The sequence below is a fragment of the Oncorhynchus keta genome, unplaced genomic scaffold, assembly GCF_023373465.1.
Source record: "Oncorhynchus keta strain PuntledgeMale-10-30-2019 unplaced genomic scaffold, Oket_V2 Un_scaffold_2149_pilon_pilon, whole genome shotgun sequence".
Lineage (NCBI taxonomy): Eukaryota > Metazoa > Chordata > Actinopteri > Salmoniformes > Salmonidae > Oncorhynchus > Oncorhynchus keta.
Window position 1 is genome coordinate 108,441 of NW_026290864.1, and position 9,060 is coordinate 117,500.

The window sequence follows — 9,060 nt, forward strand, 5'->3', positions numbered from 1 at the left end:
CCCTACTAAATGACCCCACTGGACTGAGGGGCAGCTCGGGACAGAGGGGCAGCTCAGGACAGAGGGGCAGCTCGGGACAGAGGGGCAGCTCGGGACAGAGGGGCAGCTCGGGACAGAGGGGCAGCTCGGGACAGAGGGGCAGCTCCGTACTGGCTGATGACTCTGGCAGCTCTGGCTGCTCCATGCAGACCGGCAGCTCTGGCTGCTCCATGCAGACTGGCAGCTCTGGCTGCTCCATGCAGACTGGCAGCTCTGGCTGCTCCATGCAGACCGGCAGCTCTGGCTGCTCCATGCAGACTGGCAGCTCTGGCTGCTCCATGCAGACTGGCAGCTCTGGCGGCTCCATGCAGATTGGCAGCGCTGGCAGCTCCTTGCAGACTGGCAGCTCTTTGCAGACTGGCAGCTCTGGCAGCTCCTTGCAGACTTGCAGCTCCTTGCAGACTGGCAGCTCCTTGCAGACTGGCAGCTCTGGCAGCGCTGAATGGCCGGGAGACTCCGGCAGCGCTGTAGAGGAGGAAGGCTCTGGCAGCGCCGAACAGGCGGGAGACTCTGGCTGCGCTGGAGAGGAGGAAGGCTCTAGCAGAACTGGAGAGGCGGGAGACTCCGGCAGCGCTGGAGAGGAGGAAGGCTCCGGCAGCGCTGGAGAGGAGGAAGGCTCCGGCAGCGCTGGACAGGTGAGGCGCATTGTAGGCCTGATGCGTTGTGCTGGCACTGGTGGTACTGGGCCAAGAACACGCACAGGAAGCCTGGTGCGGGGAGCTGCCACCGGAGGGCTGGTGTGTGGAGGTGGTACTGGATAGACCGGACCGTGCAGGCGCACTGGAGCTCTTGAGCACCGAGCCTGCCCAACCTTACCCGGTTGAATGCTCCCGGTCGCCCTGCCAGTGCGGCGAGGTGGAATAGCCCTCACTGGGCTATGCAGGCGAACCGGGAACACCATGCGCAAGGCTGGTGCCATGTAAGCCGGCCCAAGGAGATGCACTGGAGACCAGATGCGGAGAGCCGGCTTCATGGCACTTGGCTCGATGCTCACTCTAGCCCGGCCGATGCGCGGAGCTGGTATGTACCGCACCGGGCTATGCACCCGCACTGGGGACACCGTGCGCTCCACCGCATAACACGGTGCCTGCCCGGTCTCTATCGCCCCCCGGTAAGCACAGGAAGTTGGCGCAGGTCTCCTACCTGGCTTCGCCACACTTCCTGTGCGCCCCCGCCCCAAGAAATTTTTGGGGCTGACTCTCGGGCTTCCTACCGCGCCGCCGTGCTTGTCTCTCCAACTCCATTCTCCTATACCCCTCATCGCACTGCTCCAGCGAATCCCAGGTGGGCTCCAGCACTCTCCCTGGTTCGACCGCCCACCTGTCTATTTCCTCCCAATTAGTATAGTCCATACTCTTGCCGTCCAAAACGTCCTCCCATGTCCATTCCTCTTTTCGCTGCTCCTGCTGCCGCTGCCTGTCACCACGCCGCTTGGTCCTGTTGTGGTGGGTGATTCTGTAACGGTTTTCTTGAGTTGAAGGAGAGGAGGACTAAAATGCAGCATGGTTTCTATTCATGGTTCTTTAATAAAGACTCTACACATGAACAAACTAACAAAACAAGAAACGTGAAAACCCAAAACAGCCCTATCTAGTGCAAACACAGAGACAGGAACAATCACCCACAAAACCCAACACCAAACAGGCTACCTAAATATGGTTCCCAATCAGAGACAATGACTAACACCTGCCTCTGATTGAGAACCATATCAGGCCAAACATAGAAATAGACAAACTAGACATGTAACATAGAATGCCCACTCAGATCACACCCTGACCAAACAAAACATAGAAACATACAAAGCAAACTATGGTCAGGGTGTGACAGTCAGCCTCAAAACCTTTATGAAAATCCCTCCTGAGATGTGTGCAAACCTGGTGGCCAACTACAAGAAACGTCTGACCTCTGTGATTGCCAACAAGGGTTTTGCCACCAAGTACTAAGTCATGTTTTGCACAGGGGTCAAATACTTATTTCTCTCATTAAAATGCAAATCAACTTATAACATTTTTGACATTAGTTTTTCTGGATTATTTTGTTGTTATTCTGTCTCTCACTGTTCAAATAAACCTACCATTACAATTATAGACTGATCATTTCGTTGTCAGTGGGGAAACGTAGGGCATCAAATACTTTCCCCCCTCACTGTAAATGCAGTTTGGCCCGCATCAAGCTGTGATTGTAAAAAGTGTAAAACCGTTTGTACATCACATGACTCAGGGGCAACATTATGACCCTCACACCAAGAAAATAATATGTCCCACCGCATGTTATATGACGCATCGGTGGAGGAGGCTCTGGTGTTCTGCACTGTGCTCACCACATTGTCCTGAATGCCTACACTTGACCATTAACGCCTCTCAGGTGCCAAGCCCAATACTGGAGGCGGCGTGGGTCCGGATCCCCGAGCCTGAGAGAGCAGGTCGGGTCTCAGCGGCAGTTGCCATTGGGTCCCACAGAGGAGGGTCAACAGGAGGCTGGACCATGGTCGTCTAGGCCAGTATGTGACTATCAGGAGCAGCCAGTGGCCCTTCAAACTGACCCTGTTTAGTGTAGCTGTGATCAGCGGAAATGGTGGGAATGCATGTCGTTGCCGACCAATCGTGAGCAAGGGCCTCCAAACCCAGAGTGCCTGTAGGGTTCGATATCGAGAACCAGCTGGGACAATGAGTGTTCTCCTGAGATGCAAACAGGTGCACCTGCGCTCTCCCGAACCTTTCCCACAGCTGTAACACCACCTGAGGGTGTAGATTCCAGTCCCCCTCCATTGGGCCATTGCTGCTGTGCGGTTTGTTGCTAACGTTACTTTGCTACCTGACAACTTCACAGCTTTTACTTTTTAATTACTGTTTTATATTTGAATTTTTTTCCCTCGCTTGACTTTTTTCATTCAACTTTTTCACCCCGGACGCTTTATCTAGACATGGTTCTACTGGACCTCCACCAGGTAGTAACATTAACATGATGCCTTCTAATTGCAGTCGCTGTACTCATAAAATACAGGAGAACTTAGGGTGAGGATTGCTATGCTGCAAGCCCAGCTTCAGACACAATCGTTAGTAGGCTGGACAATAGAACAAGTCAAAACTCACCCAAGGCTGAAAAACAGTAAAAGAACGTTGGCTGAGCTGGAACACTAGCGCGAGCCCATAGCAAATGAATGGAATGGAACGTTCGCAGAGCCTGTTTTAACTGGAGTGATGCTTAGAATTACATTTAGCTTAAATAGCACAAAGAACATGTATCCCTTTTTATTTTACCAGTACAGTCTGTTCGTCGGACGAAACTGGAAAAAAACAACTTGTGTAGAAAGTAAACATCAGCCCGTTGATGCTGTCAACTTTGCTTATGTCTGAGTAATGAGAAAGATGCTGTCAACTATGCTTATGTCTGTGTAATGAGAAAGATGCTGTCAACTATGCTTATGTCTGTGTAATGAGAAAGCAGGGAAAAAATGAAGACTTCTGACTATTTCTGGTCTAGTGATAGATGGCATCCGACTTGATATTTGGCGAAATAGACGGACCTTAATATATTTTTATTTAACCCAAAACAGCCCTATCTGGTGCAAACACAGAGACAGGAACAATCACCCACAAAACCCAACACCAAACAGGCTACCTAAATATTTTTATTTAACTAGACAAGTCAGTTAAGAACAAATTCTTATTAACAATGACAGCCTAGGAACAGTGGGTTAATTGCCTTGTTCAGGGGCAGAATGACAGATTTATACCTTGTCAGGTTGGGGAGTTGATTTAACAACCTTTTGGCTACTGGCCCAATGCTCTAACCACTAGGCTACCTGCCACCCCGTACTTACTCTACAGCAGAGTCTCACAACTCAATTGATGGTTGAAAACTGTTTTCTGCCCCTCCCAAAAGATAGAATTTGTAGATAATTGGCCATCTTTCCGGGACTCACCCACAAACAGGGCCAAGCCTGGCTTGCTGAGGAGTGATGGACTCCATCCTAGCTGCTCTCATCTTATCTACCAACATAGACAGAGCTCTAACTCCTCTAGCTCTACAATGAGATAGGGTGCAGGCCAGGCAGCAGGCTGTTAGCCATGACTTAAAGATTGCTGAACAGTTTTGCCTTGAAGAATGGGCAAAGATCCCAGTGGCTAGATGTGCCAAGCTTATAGACACATACCCCGAGAGACTTGCGGCTGTAATTGCTGCAAAAGGTGGCTCTACAAAATATTGACTTTGGGGGGTGAATAGTTATGCAAAGCTCAAGTTAAAAATATGGCGAGAGCATCTTCAGCTTGAGCTTCTTTAAACATTTGTTGAATACGTGGAGTGGAACCCACTTAACCGTTCTAGCGGCTCTATCTTCCTATCTCCAACCGGAGCACCTTCTTCCTCACCCCATCTGCCAACGAGGTGACACAGATGCCTGACCCCTGACCCCTGTAGGACGACGGTCGGCATCGGAACTGGAGTTTGTATCCCTCCAGGACTGTGCTCAGTACCCAGGGAGACTCCACCTGCCTCTCCCATTTTCCCATTTGGGCCTGGGACAGATGGCCGAGACCGACCACCAGCATCTCTGGAGGACTGCCGGGGACCATCCTTCTTAGCCGTGTGTGTTGAATCATTTCTCTTATTTCCCCCCTTTCAGGGGTAAATAACACCTTCATCTTGTAATGAACACTAGTGAACTATTTAAGTAACTGTTCAAAACAAACATAAACAGAGGCAGTGGGAGCAGATCAGCACATCACGTTACAGCAGCACAGCCCACTGCAGTGCCTGGACGCTCACCGACCCATAGAGCTATAGGCTGCTATACTATCCACCAATCAATGGATCAGACTGGATCCATGTTCAAACTGTTTCCTGCAAATTGCACTTATTACATCCCCCAGTAGGTGTCAGCACCACTCCATTGTGTCCTCTGTCCTGCTCAGTCACAGCGGATCAAACTGAAATACATCACTGTAATGTCCAGTAGGCTACAGTCAGTGCATCATATTATCATAAGTCTTTTAGTCAAGTATAGAAACAAATGGCCATTTTCAAACAAACCCAAACTATGCCTACTGGGGGTTTGGTAATGGACAATCCAGTTGTTGTTTGGTGCTTGTTCATGATATAACTACTATATATATGCATGTGTTTTGTGATACTGGTTGAGTTATATATTAACAAACTGAGTCTCTAGCAGGTGTGTTGGGGTGTATAATGAGATTCTAAAGTAGAAGCTATGGTACAGTATACTGCTTACGTTCAGTGTCACTTCCTTACTGTAATTTTAAATTGTAATGTGTGGCTCTGCCAACCTTCACCAGAGCAGTGTTCATTACTGCTCCATCAGTTTATATCCCTCTCTCTTTCTCTTAACGTCCTTCAGTAACTATGTTCCATGTGTTACATTTGAATCCCCCTCTCCCCACTCATCCTATCCTCCACACTTCATTAATGCCCCCTCACGGAGACTGAAGAGGAGAAATAGGGGAGGGGAAGGGAGGGGGATATAGGGGGATATAGGGGGAAAGGCAGTGAGAAAGTCATTCTGAGCAGAGAGCGAGGTTAGGGGTGGGGGTGGAGAGAGATGAGTAGTGTATTGGGAAGGTATTGGGTATTGGGGTGATCCTGCCTCTCAGTCTCAACCTCTCTCTGTTTTGATCAGAACTGCTCATTCCTTTCCTCACTCTCTTCCCCTCTCCCTCTGTTTCTGCCACTGCCTGGCTACCGCTCTGCTGCCTCTTCCCCTCTTTACCTCTCTCCCTCTGTTGCTGCCAGCTTCTCTTCCTCTCTACCACCCCAACCTCCCTCCCTGCCCCACTCTCCTTGTTTCTCTCTCTCTCCCCCCTCTCCCCCTCCTCCTCCTCATCCCCTCCCTCTGTCTGTTGCTGCCCGACTTGCTCCTGACTTGTCCTCCCTCCCTCCCTATTCCACTCTACCCTGCCTCTCTCTCTCTCTTCTCTCTGTCTGTTGCTGCCTGCCTGCCCTGCTCCTGACTTGTCCTCCCTCCCTCTGTATTCCACTCTACCCTGCCTCTCTCTCTCTCTTCTCTCTGTCTGTTGCTGCCTGCCTGCCCTGTCCTCCCTCCCCTGTATTCCACATGTCCTACCTCTCTCTGTCCTCTGCCTGCCCTTCCTGACTTGTCCTCTCTCCCTCTGTATTCCACTCTACCCTGCCCTCTCTCGCTCCATCTCTGTTGTTCTCCATCTCTTTCTCTGCTCTCTATGTTCAGTGGTGCAACATGAGGCAGTTTGTGGCTATCTGTCTGTTTGGACTCTCAGCTCTGCTCCACGGTGAGTGACTTTCATTCCCTCTCTCTCTCTGTATGTGTGTGTATGTATTTGTTGTGTGTGTGTGTGTGTGTGTGTGTGTGTGTGTGTGTGTGTGTGTGTGTGTGTGTGTGTGTGTGTGTGTGTGTGTGTGTGTGTGTGTGTGTGTGTGTGTGTGTGTGTGTGTGTGTGTGTGTGTGGGTGTGTGTGTGTGTGTGTGTGTGTGTGTGTGTGTGTGGGTGTGGGTGTGGGTGTGTGTGTTTGCTGCGTGTATGTGTGTGTGAGAGAGATCACTGTATGCATAGTGTCACTGCAGTGACAGTGAATTTACACAACTTTCTATAAACAGGGACACACAGTTTGTATGTCTGGGTGCACGGCCATTGATATATGAGATAACTCAACCGTACAGTTCCAGCTGTATTGCAGAGAGAGAAGAGAGGAGAGGGAAATGAACAGAGAGGGAGGAGAGAAGAGGAGCAGGAATAAAGGGAGACAAGGGAGAGGAATGATCACAGAGCTTACAGGTTAGAATGTTGTTTATCACAGTTGTAAAATCCAACCCTCCTGTCAATTTTAATCCATCATTGGTTGATGTGTTCCTCTCTGCACCAGCAGCAGTATCTTATATGACTAACTGTATATTGATATGGGCATCTCCATGCCCCATGTAAAGCTCATGATGGGGAGCACATCAAAAGCTAATAGTCAATATTTTTGAGAAGTTAAGAACATACAGTGCCTTCAGAAAGTGTTCAGCCCCCTTGGCTATTTCCACATTTTGTTACGTTACAGGCTTATTAGAAAATGGATTAAATAAATAAAAATCCTCAACAATCTGCACACAATACTCCATAATGACAAAGCAAAAACAGTTTTTCAAATGTATAAAACATTTCGATAAGTATTCAGACCCTTTGCTATGAGACTCAGGTGAGCTCAGGTGCATCCTGTTTCCATTGATCCTGTTTCCATCCTTGAGATGTTTCAACAACTTGATTGGAATCCACCTGTGGTAAATTCAATTAGTTGGACCTGATTTGGAAAGGCACCCACCTGTCTATATAAGGTCCCACAGTTGACAGTGCATGTCAGAGCAAAAACCAAGCCATGAGGTCAAAGTTATTGTCCATAGAGCTCTGAGACAGGATTGTGTTGCACAGATCTGGGTAAGGGTAGCAAAACATTTCTGCAGCATTGAAGGTCCCCAAGAGCACAGTGGCCTCCATCATTCTTAAATGGAAGAAGTTTGTAATCACCAAGACTCTTCCTAGAGTTGGCCACTTGGCCCACTTGGTCAAACTGAGCATTTGGGGGAGAAGGGCCTTAGTCAGGGAGGTGACCAAGAATCCGATGGTCAATCTGACAAAGCTCCAAAGTCCCTATGTGGAGATGGGAGAACTTTCCAGAAGGACAACCATCTCTGCAGCACTCCACCAATCATTCCTTTACAGTAGAGTGGCCAGACTGAAGCCACTCCTCAGTAAAAGGCACATGACAGCCCACTTGGAGTTTGCCAAAAGGCACCTAAAGGACTCTCAGACCATGAGAAACAAGATTCTCTGGTCTGATGAAACCAAGATTGAATTGTTTGGCCTGAATGCCAAGCGTCATGTCTGGAGGAAACCTGGCACCATCCCTACGGTGAAGCATGGTGGTGGCAGCATCATGCTGTGGGGATGTTTTTCAGCGTCAGGGACTGAGAGACTAGTCAGAATGGAGCGAAAGATGAACAGAGCAAAGTACAGAGATATCCTTGATGAAAACCTACTCCAGAGTGCTCAGGACCTCAGATTGCAGCACAGAGCCAAGACAATGCAGGAGTGGCTACAGGACAAGTCTCTGAAGGTCCTTGAGTGGCCCAGCCAGAGCCCGGACTTGAGCCCGATCGAACATCTCTGGAGAGACCTGAAAATATCTCTGCTGCGACACTCCCCATCCAACCTGACAGCGCTTGAGAGGCTCTGCAGAAACTCCCCAAATAGAGGTGTGCCAAACTTGTACCATCATACCCAAGAAGAATAGAGGCTGTAATCGCTGCCAAAGGTGCTCCAACTAAGTGCTGAGTAATGGGTCTGAAAGCTTATGTAAATGTTTTTGCTTTGTCATTATTGGGAGTTGTGTATAGATTGATGAGGGGGGAAAATAATTTAATACATTTTAGAATAAGTCTGTAACATAACAAAATATGGTAAAAGTCAAGGGGTCTGAATACTTCCCGAATGCACTGTATGTGCATTCGGGAAGTACTGGTTACTGTATGTGGGCCTACAATAACCTTGTTAGACATTGCTACAGAATTGAATCAACTGCACAGATACATTAAGTCTGATACAGTTGTGAAACAGGAGTGAGTGAAGTCAGTCCACGATGGAGCTGCTAGAAGTGAGGTTCCTGGTCTGTCTGTCTGTCTGTCTGTCTGTCTGTCTGTCTGTCTGTCTGTCTGTCTGTCTGTCTGTCTGTCCTCCTGTCTGTCTGTCTGTCCTCCTGTCCGTCTGTCTGTCCTCCTGGCTGTCCGTCTGTCTGTCCTCCTGTCTGTGTGGAGTGTGTTAGTGTTTCATGTGTCTCTATTTGAAGGACTCGAGCAGACGTTTTAACGGCCACAGAAAAGACTCTTGTCTGTTACTGATCGAGTCACTTAACAATTAACTGGCCTGTCTGGATACTTTCTCCCTCTCTTCACTCTCTCCACTTGATTATCCTCTTTCTCCCTCTCGTCACTCTCTCTTCTTGATTCTCCTCATTCTTCTTCTCATTCTCTTCATGTCCCGCTCCCTGC

The 9,060-nt window shown here is 48.9% G+C and overlaps 1 pseudogene; it reads left to right on the forward strand.

Moving 5' to 3' along the window:
* The first annotated feature begins 6,209 nt into the window (after positions 1 to 6,209).
* Positions 6,210 to 9,060, forward strand: part of LOC127928104 (neuronal acetylcholine receptor subunit alpha-7-like) — a 42,396-nt pseudogene continuing 39,545 nt past the window's right edge.